At 44.3% G+C, this 14,243-nt stretch overlaps 1 non-coding gene across 1 annotated transcript; it reads left to right on the plus strand.

Annotated features, from left to right (window-relative positions):
• Positions 1-13,776: 13,776 nt before the first annotated feature.
• Positions 13,777-13,849, plus strand: Trnaa-cgc (transfer RNA alanine (anticodon CGC)). The gene has a single exon. It is a non-coding gene; the product is annotated as a tRNA-Ala (tRNA).
• The last annotated feature ends 394 nt before the right edge of the window (positions 13,850-14,243 follow it).

Raw genomic sequence — 14,243 nt, forward strand, 5'->3', positions numbered from 1 at the left:
AGACGTTTTCTATTGGTGAGAGATCTGGAGAATGTGCTGTCCAGGTCAGCAGTCGAACATTTTCTGTATCCAGAAAGGCCCGTACAAGATCTGCAACATGCGGTTGTGGATTATCCTGCTCAAAAGTAGGGTTTCCAGGGATCGAATGAAGGGTAGAGCCACGGGTCGTATCACATCTGCAAAGTAACGTCCACTGTTCAAAGTGCCGTCAGTGCGAACAAGAGGTGACGGAGATGTGTAACCAATGGCACCCCATACCATCACGCCGGGTGATATTCCGGTATGGCAATTAGGAATACACGTTTCAAATGTGCGTTCACAGCGATGTCGCCAAACTCGGATGCGACCATCATGATGCTGTAAACAGAATCTGGATTCATCCGAAAAAATTACGTTTTGCCATTCGTGCTCCCAGGTTCGTCGCTAAGTACACCATCGCAGGATATCCTGTCTGTCATGCAGCGTCAAGGGTAACCGCAGCCATGGTCTCCAAGCTGATATTCTGTGCCGCTGCAAACGTTGTCGAACTGTTCGTGCAGATGGTTGTTGTCTTGCAAACGTCCCCATCTGTTGACTCAGGGATCGAGACGTGGCTGTACGATCCGTTACAGCCATGCGGATATGATACCTGTTATCTTGACTGCTAGTGATACGAGGCCGTTGGGATCCAGCACGGCGTTCCGTATTACCCTCCTGAACCCACCGGTTCCATATTCTGCTGACAGTCATTGGATCTCGACCAACGCGAGCAGCAATGTGGCGATACGATAAACCACAGTCGCGATAGGCTACAATACGACCTTTATCAAAGTCGCAAACGGGATGGTAGGCATTTCTCCTCCTTACACGGGGCATCCCAATAACGTTTCAACAGGCAACGCCGGTCAACTGCTGTTTGTGTATGAGAAATCGGTTGGAAACTTTCCTCATAACAGCACGTTGTAGGTGTCGCCAATGGCTCCAACCTTGTGTGAATGCTCTGAAAAGCTAATCATTTGCACATCACAGCATCTTCTTCCTGTCGGTTAAATTTCGCGTCTGTAACACGTCATCTTCGTGGTGTAGCAATTTTAATGGCCAGTAGTGCATCCTCTCTACTTCCACCATAATCTGTTGTTTTCCTCCCCAAACAACGAAACTCATCTGTTACTTTTAGTGTCTCTCTTCTTATTCCCCTCATCCTCACCTGATTTAATTCGACTGCATTCCATTATCCTCGTTTTACTCTTGTTGATTTTCATCTTATATTCTCCTTTTAGGTACTGCCCACTCCGTTCAACCGGTCTTCCAAGTCCTTTGCTGTCTTTGATAGAATTATAATGTCATCGGCAAACCTCCAAGTTTTTTTTTTTCTCAATGGATGTTAATTCCTACTCCGAATTTTTCTTTTGTTTCCTTTACTACTTGCTAAACATACAGATTGAATAAGATATGGGATAGTCAACAAGCCCGTCTCACTCCCTTTTGAAGCACTGCTTCCCTGTCATGCCCCTCGACTCTTGTAACTGGCTTCTGGTTTCTGCACAAACTGTAAATAGCATTTCGCTCCCTGTATTTTACGCCTGCCGCCTTTAGAATTAGCAAGAGAGTATTCCAATCAACACTGTCAGAAGCTTTCTCTAAGTCTCCAAATGCTAGAAAGGTAGGTTTGCCTTTCCTTAACATATATTCTAGGGTACGTCGTAAGACCAGTATTGCCTCCTGTGTTCCAACATTTCTACGGAATCCAAACTCTGTTGTTCCCTGACATCGGTTTCTACCAGTTTTTCCATACGTCTGTAAAGAAGTCGAGTTAGTATTTTGCAGGCGTGACTTATTAAACAGATAGTTCGGTAATTTTGACATCTGTCAATATCTGTTTGCTTTGGGGTTGGTTTTATTATATCCTTCTTGAAGTCTAAGGGTATTTCGCCTGTCTCCTGTATCTTGCTCTCCAGTTGGTGGAGATTTGTCAGGGCTGGCTGTCCAAAGGCTATCAGTGGTTCTAATGGAATGTTATCTACACCCTGGGCCTTGTTTCGACTTAACGTTTTTCAGTGCTCTGTCAAAGTCTTCACACTGTATCATATCCGCCATTTCAGCGTCATGTACGTCCTCTTTCACTTCTATAATATTGCCCTCAAGTACATCGCCTTGTATAGATAGACCCTCTATATACTCTTTCCACCTTTCTTCTTTCCCTTCTTTGCTTTGGACAGGTTTTTCATCTGAGCTCTTGATATTCATACAGGTGGTTCTCTTTTCTCGGAAGGTCTCTTTAAGTTTCCTGAAGCAGTATCTATCTTACTCCCTAGTGATATATGCCTCTACATCCTTGCATTTGTCCTCTAGCCATTCCTGCTTAGCCATTTTGCACTTCCTGCCCATTTCAATTTTGAAAGTTTGTATTTCCATTCGCCTGATTCTGCTGCATTTTTATATATTCTGCTTTCAGCAATTACCCAAGAATTTCTACTAGCCCTCGTCTTTTTACCTACTTCACGCTCTCCTGCCTTCATTATTTGATCTCTCAAAGCTACCCATTCTTTTTCGACTGTATTTCTTTTCCCTGTTCTTGTCGATCGTTGCCTAAAGCTCTCTCTGAAACCCTCTAAACCTCTGATTCTTTCAGTTTATCCAGGTCCCACTTCCTTAAATTTCCATCATTTTGAAGTTTCTTCAGTTTTAATCTACAATATTCATAACCAATAGATTGTGGTCAGTGTCCACAACGGGCGTTGGAAATGTCTTACAATTTAAAACAAAGTTCCTAAATCTCTGTCTTACCGTCATATAATCTTTCTGAAACCTTCTAGTGACTCCTGGCCTCTTCCACGTATACAACCTTCTTTCATGATTCTTAAACCAAGTGGTTACGCTCTGTGCAGAATTCTACCAGGCGGTTTCCTCTTTCTTTCCTTACCCCCACTCCATAATCACCTTCTAATTTTCCTGCTCTTCCTTTTTCTACCATCGAATTCCAGTCCCCCTTGACTATTAAATTTTCGTCTTCCTTAACTATGTGAATCATTTCTTTTATCGCATCATAACATTTCTTCAATCTCTTGATCATTTGCGGAGATAATTGGCATATAAACGTGTACTACTGTGCTATGTGCGGGCATCGTGTCTAATTTGGCTACAATAATGCGTTCACTACGCTGTTGATAGTGGCGTATCCACGTTCTTGTTTTTTTATTCGTTATTAAACCTACTCCTGCACCACCCCTATTTGATTTTGTATTTATAACTCCGTATTCACCTGACCAGAAGTCTTGTTCCTCCTGCCATCGAACTTCACTAAATCCCACTATATTTAACTGTAGCCTGTGCATTTTCGTTTTTAAATTTTCTAAGGTACCTGTCCGATTAAAGGAACTGACATTCCACGCTCTGATCCAAAGAACGCCAATTTTCTTTCTCCTCGTAACGGCGTACTTTTGATTAGTCCCCGCCCGGAGATCCGAATGGGGGACTATTTCACCGCCTGAATATTTTACTCAAGAGGACGCCATCGTTATGTAACCATATAGTAAAGCTGCTTGCCTCGGGAAAAGTGACGGCTTTAGTTTCTCCTTGCTTTCAGCCGGTCGCATTACCAGCATAGCAAGGGTGTTTTAGTTATTGTTACAAGACCAGATCAGTCAATGAACTATACTGTTGCCCCTGCAACTACTGAAAAGGCTCTGAACCTCTTCAGAAACCAGACGTTTGTCTGGCCTCTCAACAGATACCCCTCCGTTGTGGTTATATCGCTGAGGCATGCAAGCCTCCCCACCAATTCTTGGATGATCTGTACAAACCTACATACCATAAATGAATGTAGAGCCTCACAAAACATTGCCTACCCTTATTATCATGGGTACGATCATGTAGTTCAGCACTGGGCAGTTACTGTGGTCAGGTCAGCAGAGAGTCGCGCCTTCTAAAATGTTTGCATTGACTGGTTCAAATGGCTCTGAGCACTATAGGACTCAACTGCTGTGGCCATCAGTTCCCTAGAAGTTAGAACTACTTAAACCGAACTAACCTAAGGACATCACACACATCCATGCCCGAGGCAGGATTCGAACCTGCGACCGTAGCAGTCGCACGGTTCCGGACTGCGCGCCTAGAACCGCGAGACCACCGCGGCCGGCTGCATTGACTGGTTAACGTCGATTCTTCATTATACACATAACATTCGTCACTGCATTTACGGTTTTTCGGAGGTTCATGGTTCCTCTACAGTTGAATATATATGTACTTACTCATGATAGGTAACATGGAAATAGACCAGATCAACACATCATACCGTAGGCGCAAATCGTGGTAATACCTTAATACTCAGCCCCCACGCCGAGTGTCAACTTAATTAGCGCACATGCGTATTGACGTGGCTGGCCAAGTGAACATTGGTCGCGCATTGGAAGGAAATCTCGTCGGTTTAGGGCACATTTTTTCTGACTGTGTTCGTTGGGGCGGGGGGGGGGGGGGGGGGGGAGAGGGGGGGGGGGCACACAGAAACTTTTGTGGACCGCATGTGGTCCGCGGGCCGCTATTTGCCCACCGCTGGCGTAGTTTATCGCCGGCCTCTGTGACCGAGCGGTTCTAGGGGCTTCAGTCTGGAACCGCGCGACCGCTACGGTTGCAGGTTCGAATCCTGCCCTTGGCATGGATGTGTGTGATGTCCTTAGGTTAGTTAGGTTTAAGTAGTTCTGAGTTCTAGGGGAATGATGACCTGAGAAGTTAAGTCCCATAGTGCTTCGAGCCATTTGAACCATTTTTCTTTTAAGGAGAAATGGGTATGTGAATGTTTGAAAAGAAGGACATTTTCTATATTAATTTACTCTCTAAAATCCGATATTCCATGCGGCGAAACATTAGTTAATAAAGTGTAGCGGGACAATGTTCAAAACATAACTGAAAGTACATTCATAAACAGAGATAATAACATCTATGATTGACATGTCATCTAAAGTCGACGTACAATTTTAAAATGTGAGAAATAAAGAAATGAAGTAATATACAATGCTATGCTTCTAGCGCACGTTGTTGCTCTACGTTGTCCAGCTCTGGTATTTGCAGGGTAGCAGAGAAAGCATCCTAGGTTTTGGAGGGAAGAGCCGTAATTGTAATGATCGACACTACAACAGAAACAAGAAGCACAACATAAGGAAAAATAATGTAATGTGTGTTCCAGCTCACAAGCGACATTGAAGCAGGTAGTTCTTGTGACTCGGTATGGACAGAGGTTATATTCAACAACCGGAATAAATTAATAACTGGCTCCATTTACTGACCCCCGGTCTCAGATGAAACAGTTGCTGAACATTTCAAAGAAACCTCGAGTCTCATCGCAAATAGGTACCCTACTCATACAGTTATAGTTCGCAGTGACGCTCAATCTACCTTCCGTATGTTGGCAAAAATACATTTTCAGACACTATTGTAGATAGAAAACAACTTCCCTAATTGTTCTAAATGTTTTTTTTTTTTTAATAATTTTGAACAAGTAGTTAACGAGGCCATTCAAATTGTAAATGGTTACGAAAACACACTTGACCTCTTAGCCACAAATAATCCTGAGCGTCACGACGGATACAGGGATTAGTGAACACACAGTCGTAGCGAGGCTCAATTCCGTAACAAAGAGATTCACCAAAACTAAACGCGAATTATATCTATTTATAAAAGCAACTAAAAATTCTGTTGACGTCTTTTTAAGAGAGACCACTGTGTAAGTGGAGACCATATGTGGATTAAGTTTAAACAAATAGTATCAACAGCAGTCGAGAGATTCATACCAAATAAATTAATAAGAGACGGAACTGAACCCCCATGGTACACAAAACACGACAGAAAGCTGCTACAGAAGAACCGAAAAAGACACGTATAATCTATACGAGCGCAAAGTCACCAAGATTGGCGAAGTTTTACTGAGGCTCGAAATTTGCTGCGGATTTAAATGCGAGATGCATTTAATAGTTTCAACAATAAAACTCTCTCTAGAAATGTAGCGGAAAATCCAAGGAGGTTCTGGTCCTATGTTAAGTAAACCAGCGGAAAGGCTGAGTAAGCGATGAGGAAGAGGAGGCGGAGGAGGGGGAGACAAGGGATCCAACTCTTCGGAACAGGTAAAATCGTGGCAAATGTCCACCGTGGCAAATGTCTGCACACCGCCCACGAAATAACTGAGTCGTTGAATAAGCGGCTTCCGGATCATCTAGCTTAATGACGAGCAACAATGGCCCCCAAGGTCCTGTGAATCATCCGCTTGCTGCTTTATCTGTCCTTGGGGTTATCTACATCTACATCCATACTCCGCAAGCCACCTGACGGTATGTCAACAAACCGAGCAACATTCGCGAGTTAACGGCGTAAATTTGACGTGCTGTTGGCGAAATGCAAGTGGAGTAACGTCAGGATGTCATAGTGAATTTCACGGATGAGTTCTTGCATGGCAGCACAGTAGAGGAGGTCATATGTGAGGCATCATTTTTCATAATGAGATTTTCACGCTGCAGCGGAGTGTGCGCTGATATGAAACTTCCTGGCAGATTAAAACTGTGTGCCGGCTCGGGACTCGAACTCGGGACCTTTGCCCTTCGCGTGCAAGTTCTCTACCGTCTGAGTTACCCATCTAACATGGGAAGGTGTTTCGAATATGTACATGTATTTTGTGAATGCGTTTTAGAGAAAATAAAATTCATCATTAGATGTAAGGGGCGATCATAATGTTTCCGTTCGAAATCCTTACAGACCAGAATCGGCGCGAAAATCAGGTAACATCGGCGTGAGAACTGAAGAAATCATCCCACCTGTGCACGGGGATGAACATACACGTTTGGTTAACCGCCCTATCCTGCTGCTGAACAAGTCCGTAACTACCTGCCGAGCATCTTCGTCCTACAGGAATTGTAAATCGTTCGAGGACTTTTTTAAGACATGGCTTGACATTCGCGTGGACAGAGATCAGTGCCACCCATTTGGGGCCGGCCTCCCAGATCAGCAAGCGGCTTGTGTCGAATCGCGACGACCGCGGAACTTGGCACAACATTCCACACCGGTGGTTTTCGAGAAACCTGCTGTCCCACACACATTCTTTATTGTCCGAAAGATGTCTACCGGTGTTTTTCCTTCGGCAGCCAAGAAAAGAAGAACAGTACATTTGTCGTGTGTGGCCACGTCTGTTAATAACTTCCCCAGTGTTCAGGTTTCCGCATTTATCATACTCACGTCGTAAAGACACTAAAGCAACACTAATACCCGAATCGGAGTCGCCTACGTTGAATACGTAGTGCGGCAACGCTCTCCAACCGAAACATTTTGACCGCCCCTTACCTGTATCTTCGTACTCCTGAAGACACTGTATTCTGCGTGGCGGAGGGCACCCTGTACCACAACTAGTCATTTCCCTTCTTGTTCTATTATCAAAGAGAGGGAGCGAAAAACGACTTTCTATTTGTCTCTGTACGACCCCAAATCTCTCTAATCTTGTCGTACGTATGTGTAATGTGGGTACACAACAGCAGAATAGTTCTGCAGTCAGCGTCAAATACCTGTTCTCTAATTTTTCTCAACAGTGCTCCTCAGAAAGAACGTCGTCTTCGCTCCAGGGATACCATTTTGGTTAAGGAAGCATCATCCTAATATTTGCGTGTTGTTGGACGTAACGGTAACAAATCTAGCGACCCGCCTCTGAACTGCTTCGATGTCTTCATTCGGCCCTGGTGCAGGTCCCAAACACTCCAACAGTACTCAACAATCGGTCGCACTAGTGTCCTACATGCTGTCTGCTTTACAGAATAACCACAATTTCCTAAAATTCTCCCAATAAATTGAAGTCAACAATGTGACTTACCTACCACAACGCTTACACGCTCATTCCATTTGATATCGCTCTCCGCACGGACATTTAATCGACGTTTCTGTGTCAAGCAGCACAGAGCTGAAGCTGTACTCTAACATTACGTGTTTGTTTTTCCCAATCACCTGCATTAACTTATATTGCTCTACATTTAGAGCTAGCTGCCATTCATTTGCAACAAATTAAAATTTTGTCTAAGTCATCTTGTATCATCCTACAGTCACTAAAAGTCGACACCTTCCCGTACACCAACACAAAAAAAAATTTAAAAAAAAGGTTCAGATGGCTCTCTGAGCACTATGGACTAACCTAAGGATATCACACACAGCCATGCCCGAGGCATGATTCGAACCTCCGACAATAGCGGTCTCGCGATTCCAGACAGTAGCGCCTAGAACCGCTTGGCCACCCCGGCCCGCTACGCCACGACATCATCAGCAAACAGCAGCAGATTGCTGCTCAGCTTGTCGACCAGATCATTTATGTTTGTAGAAAATAATAGCTATCCTGTCACATTTCCCTGAGGAACCCTTGTCTCTGATGAGCAATCGGGTTCTATTACTCAAGAAGTGTTCGAGCCACTCAGATATCTGGGAACCGATTGCTTTGTTAACAGTCGGTAGTGTGGCGCCATGCCAAATGCTGTACGGACATCTAGGAGTATTGAATCCACCTGCTGCTCTTCGTCCATAGTTCGCAAAATATCATGAGAGAAAAGGGCAAACTGAATTCCGCACGAGCTTTCCCTTCCAAAGACATTTAATGTATAGGAACTGGGAATATGATCACGGATTCTGCAACAAAATAATATTAAAGATATTGGCCTGCAATTTAGTGGGTCTGTCCTTGTATCTTACTTACACCCCGGAGTCGCACGCGCTTTTTTCCAGTCGATTAGGACTCTGCGCTGGGAGAAAGATTCGCGATAAGTGCAAGTGTGATTGGTGTAAAGAATGGCAGCTAACTCTAAATATAGATAAATGTAAATTAATGCAGATGAATAGGAAAAAGAAACCCGTAATGTTTGAATACTCCATTAGTAGGGTAGACATTGACACAGTCACAGTCGATTAAATACTTGGGCGTAACATTGCAGAGCGATATGAAGTTGGACAAGCATGTAATGGCAGTTGTGGGGAAGGTGGATAGTCGTCTTCGGTTCATTGGTAGAATTTTGGGAAGGTGTGGTTCATCTGTAAAGGAGACCGCTTATAAAACACTAATACGACCTATTCTTCAGTACTGCTCGAACGTCTGGGATCATTTCAGGTCGGATTGAGGGAGGACATAAAAGCAATTCAGAGGCGGGCTGTTAGAATTGTTACTGGTAGGTTTGATCATAACAGAAATGCTTCAGGAACTCGGGTGGGAGTCTCGAGAGGAATGGAGCAGTTCTTCTCGTGAATCGCTACTGAGGAAATTTAGAGAACCAGCATTTGAGGCTGATTGCAGTACAGTTTCACTGCCGCCAACTTACATTTCGCGGAAAGACTACAAAGATAAGAGAGATTAGGGCTCGTGCACGGCACATAGGCAGTCATTTTTCCCTCGTTTGGGAATGGAACAGGGAGAGAAGATGCTAGTTGTGGTGCGGCCTGCCACGAATTCCTCCCCTGTGCTAACCTCTTCATCTCAGAGTAGCACTTCCAACCTACGTCCTCAATTATTTGCTTGACGTATTCCAATCTCTGTCTTCCTCTACAGTTTTTGCCCTCTACAGCTCCCTCTAGTACCATGGAAGTCATTCCCTCATGTCTTAGCAGATGTCCTATCATCCTGTCCCTTCTCCTTATGTTTTCCACATATTCCTTTCCTCTCCGATTCTGCGTAGAACCTCCTCATTCCTTACCTTATCAGTCCACCTAATTTTCAACATTCGTCTATAGCACCACATCTCAAATGCTTCGATTCTCTTCTGTTCTGGTTTTCCCACAGTCCATGTTTCACTACCATACAATGCTGTACTCCAGACGTACATCCTCAGAACTTTCTTCCTCAAATTAAGGCCGGTATTTGATATTAGTAGACTTCTCTTGGCCAGAAATGCCTTTTTTTGCCATAGGGAGTCTGCTTTTGATGTCCTCCTTGCTCCGTCCGTCATTGGTTATTTTACTGCCTAGGTAGCAGAATTCCTTAACTTCATTGACTTGGTGACCATCAATCCTGATGTTAAGTTTCTCGCTGTTCTCATTTCTACTACTTCTCATTACTTTCGTCTTTCTCCGATTTACTCTCAAACCATACTGTGTACTCATTAGACTGTTCATTCCGTTCAGCAGATCATTTAATTCTTCTTCACTTTCACTCAGGATAGCAATGTCATCAGCGAATCGTATCATTGATATCCTTTCACCTTGTATTTTAATTCCACTCCTGAGCCTTTCTTTTATTTCCATCATTGCTTCCTCGATGTACAGATTGAAGAGTAGGGGCGAAGGGCTACAAACTTGTCTTACTCCCTTCTTAATACGAGCACTTCGTTCTTGATCGTCCACTCTTATTATTCCCTCTTGGTTGTTGTACATATTGTATATGACCCATCTCTCCCTATAGTTTACCTCTACTTTTTTCAGAATCTCGAACAGCTTGCACCATTTTATATTGTCGAACGCTTTTTCCAGGTCGACAAATCATATGAACGTGTCTTGATTTTTCTTTAGCTTTGCTTCGATTATAAGCCGTAGCGTCAGAACTGCCTCTCTCGTGCCTTTACTTTTCCTAAAACCAAACTGATCGTCACCTAGCGCATTCTCAATTTTCTTTTCCATTCTTCTGTATATTATTCTTGTAAGCAGCTTCGAAGCATGAGCTGTTAAGCTGATTGTGCGATAATTCTCGCACTTGTCAGCTCTTGCCGTCTTCGGAATTGTGTGGATGATGCTTTTCCGAAAGTCAGATGGTATGTCACCAGACTCATATATTCTACACACCAACGTGAATAGTCGTTTTGTTGCCACTTCCCCTAATGATTTTAGAAATTCTGATGGAATGTTATCTATCCATTCTGCCTTATTTGACCGTAAGTCCTCAGAAGCTCTTTTAAATTCCGATTCTAATACTGGATCCCCTATCTCTTCTAAATCGACTCCTGTTTCTTCTTCTATCACATCAGACAAATCTTCACCCTCATAGATGCTTTCAATGTATTCTTTCCACCTATCTGCTCTCTCCTCTGCATTTAACAGTGGAATTCCCGTTGCACTCTTAATGTTAACACCGTTGCTTTTAATGTCACCAAAGGTTGTTTTGACTTTCCTGTATGCTGAATCTGTCCTTCCGACAATCATATCTTTTCCGATGTCTTCACATTTTTCCTGCAGCCATTTCGTCTTAGCTTCCCTGCACTTCCTATTTATTTCATTCCTCAGCGACTTGTATTTCTGTATTCCTGATTTTCCCGGAACATGTTTGTACTTCTTCCATTCATCAATCAACTGAAGTATTTCTTCTGTTACCCATGGTTTCTTCGCAGCTACGTTCTTTGTATCTATGTTGTCCTTCCCAACTTCTGTGATGGCCCTTTTTGGAGACGTCCATTCCTCTTCTACTGTGATGCCTACTGCGCTATTCCTTATTGCTGTATCTATAGCGTTAGAGAACTTCAAACGTATCTCGTCATTCCTTAGAACTTCCGTATTCCACTTCTTAGCGTATTGATTCTTCCTGACTAATGTCTTCATCTTCATCCTACTCCTCATCACTACTATATTGTGATCTGAGTCTATATCTGCTCCTGGGTACCCCTTACAATCCAGTATCTGATTTCGGAATCTCTGTCTGACCATGATGTAATCTGATTGAAATCTTCCTGTATCTCCCGGCCTTTTCCAAGTATACCTCCTCCTCTTGAGATTCATGAACAGGGTATTTGCTATTACTAGCTGAAACTTGTTACAGAACTCAATTAGTCTTTCTCCTCTTTCATTCCTTGTCCCAAGCCCATATTCTCCTGTAACCTTTTCTTCTACTCCTTTCCCTACTACTGCATTTCAGTCGCCCATGATTATTAGATTTTCGTCCCCCTTTACATACTGCATTACCCTTTCAATATCCTCATACACTTTGTCTATCTGTTCATCTTCAGCTTGCGACGTCGGCATGTATACCTGAACTATTGTTGTCGGTGTTGGTCTGCTGTCGATTCTGATTAGAACAACCCGGTCACTGAACTGTTCACAGTAGCACACCCTCTGCCCTACCTTCCTATTCATAACGAATCCTACACCTGTTGTACCATTTTCTGCTGCTGTTGATATTAACCGATACTCATCCTGGTCTTCCTTCCACTTTACTTCACTGACCCCTACTATATCTAGATTGAGCCTTTGCATTCCCCTTTTCAGATTTTTTAGTTTCCCTACCACGTTCAAGCTTCTGACATTCCACGCCCCGACTCGTAGAGCATTATCCTTTCGCTGATTATTCAATCTTTTTCTCATGTTAACCTCCCCCTTGGCAGTCCCCTCCCTGAGATCCGAATGGGGGACTATTCCGGAATCTTGTGCCAATGGAGAGATCATCATGACACTTCTTCAACTACAGGCCACATGTCCTGTGGATACATGTTACGTGTCCTTAATGCAGTGGTTTCCATTTCCTTCTGCATCCTCGTGTCGTTGATCATTGCTGATTCTTCCGCCTTTAGTGGCAATTTCCCACCCCTACGACAAGAGAGTGCCCTGAAAATCTAGCCGCTCCTCCGCCCTCTTTGACAAGGCCGTTGGCAGAATGAGGCTGACCTCTTATGCCGGAAGTCTTCGGCCGCCAATGCTGATTATTTATCAAAATTTAGGCAGTGGCGGGGATCGAACCCGGGACCAAAGACGTTTTGATTATGAATTAAAGACGCTACTCCTTTTTTTTAAAAAATCTCATTTTGTTCGTTGCCTCTGCTCGGGGCCGACGTCGTAAGATATCCATTTATGTTCGTTTTTGATCGATTGACTCAGTTTTTTTTTATTACAGAGGGCGCGAAACCCTCTGACCGAACACGCTGAGCTACCGTGCCGGCTAACCCTAGACCACGGGTAGACTTTGTAAGTACGTTACATCAAAACCGGAGCGTTTTTTTCGAGGACGCTATACAATCCAAGAGAAAGACACAGACTGACATGGAAACTAAGGACATAAACTTCCTGAAGACGGAGCAGACAGATGTACGTCAGTGTGTAAGGCGAAGACCAGCGGTATGGTGTCTTCCCGGCAGCACTGTGTGAGAGTCGAGTAACTGCATACCTCATACTAACGGCTGCCGCGCCGTGTGACTGCGGTACAGCAGGTCGAGGCGTCCGCAGAGCTGCGTGGGCGTGTGGTCGCGCCGCCGCCACCTGCCATCATGGGCGCAGGCGCCGGGCGCCTTGGTGACGCCCGCACGCCCGTCCCAGAAGCGGGTGACTCACCGGAACCCAGCCGTTCCAGAGAGGCACACGCGGCCGGCCATTATATTCTGCCCGCTTTCCTAGAATACCGTCTACTCCCAACGCGCGCTATGCGGACAATCGTTGCTACGCAAGCGTCTCAGGCCGTTTCCTCCTTGGGGAGCTCACTCACGAGGAGTTCAGCCCGTGCACAGTCCTTGAGGACAGTTCTTAAGGTGACCGTGTCAGGTTCCTCCTTCCTTGGTTCTCTTCAATCAGTCTTCTCCTTTTCGATGATGGATTTCGTCATTAGTATTCTTTGATGATCGGTCGACCGAAATTGATTAACCACAATGTACTGAGATGGAACTATTAGTTTATTACATCCTTGTTCAAAAATTTTATTGAATTACTAACTGTTCTCATCAACGCGTTGCTGGGGATTAGTCTGCTTAAATCGGAAAGAAAGAAAAGTGAAAGCCAACATTTCTAATAAGGATGAGATCTGAATATACGTTGTATCTCTTTTTGTGCGCTGACCTGCTCCTCTTCCCAGTGTCTTTGTACAACTCCTCCTCTACCATCCCACCGAGCGAGGTGGCGCAGTGGTTAGCACACTGGACTCGCATTCGGGAGGACGACGGTTCAATCCCGTCTCCTGCCATCCTGATTTAGGTTTTCCGTGATTTCCCTAAATCGTTTCAGGCAAATGCCGGGATTGTTCCTTTGGAAGGGCACGGCCGATTTCCTTCCCAATCCTCCCCTAACCCGAGCTTCCGCTCCGTCTCTAATGACCTCGTTGTCGACGGGACGTTAAACACTAACCACCACCACCACCATCCTCTACCGTCCTCTCTCTCTCTCTCTCTCTCTCTCTCTCTCTCTACACACACACACACATGTATATATATATATATATATATATATATATATATATATATATATATATATATATATATTCCTTCCCCGCCTCTCTGTCAGTCAGACCCTTCATTTCCACTTACCATATCGATTTTCTCCGATCCCTCTGTACATCTCCTCTTCCCCCTCTCTCTGAC

The sequence above is a fragment of the Schistocerca gregaria genome, chromosome 9 (assembly GCF_023897955.1).
Source record: "Schistocerca gregaria isolate iqSchGreg1 chromosome 9, iqSchGreg1.2, whole genome shotgun sequence".
Lineage (NCBI taxonomy): Eukaryota > Metazoa > Arthropoda > Insecta > Orthoptera > Acrididae > Schistocerca > Schistocerca gregaria.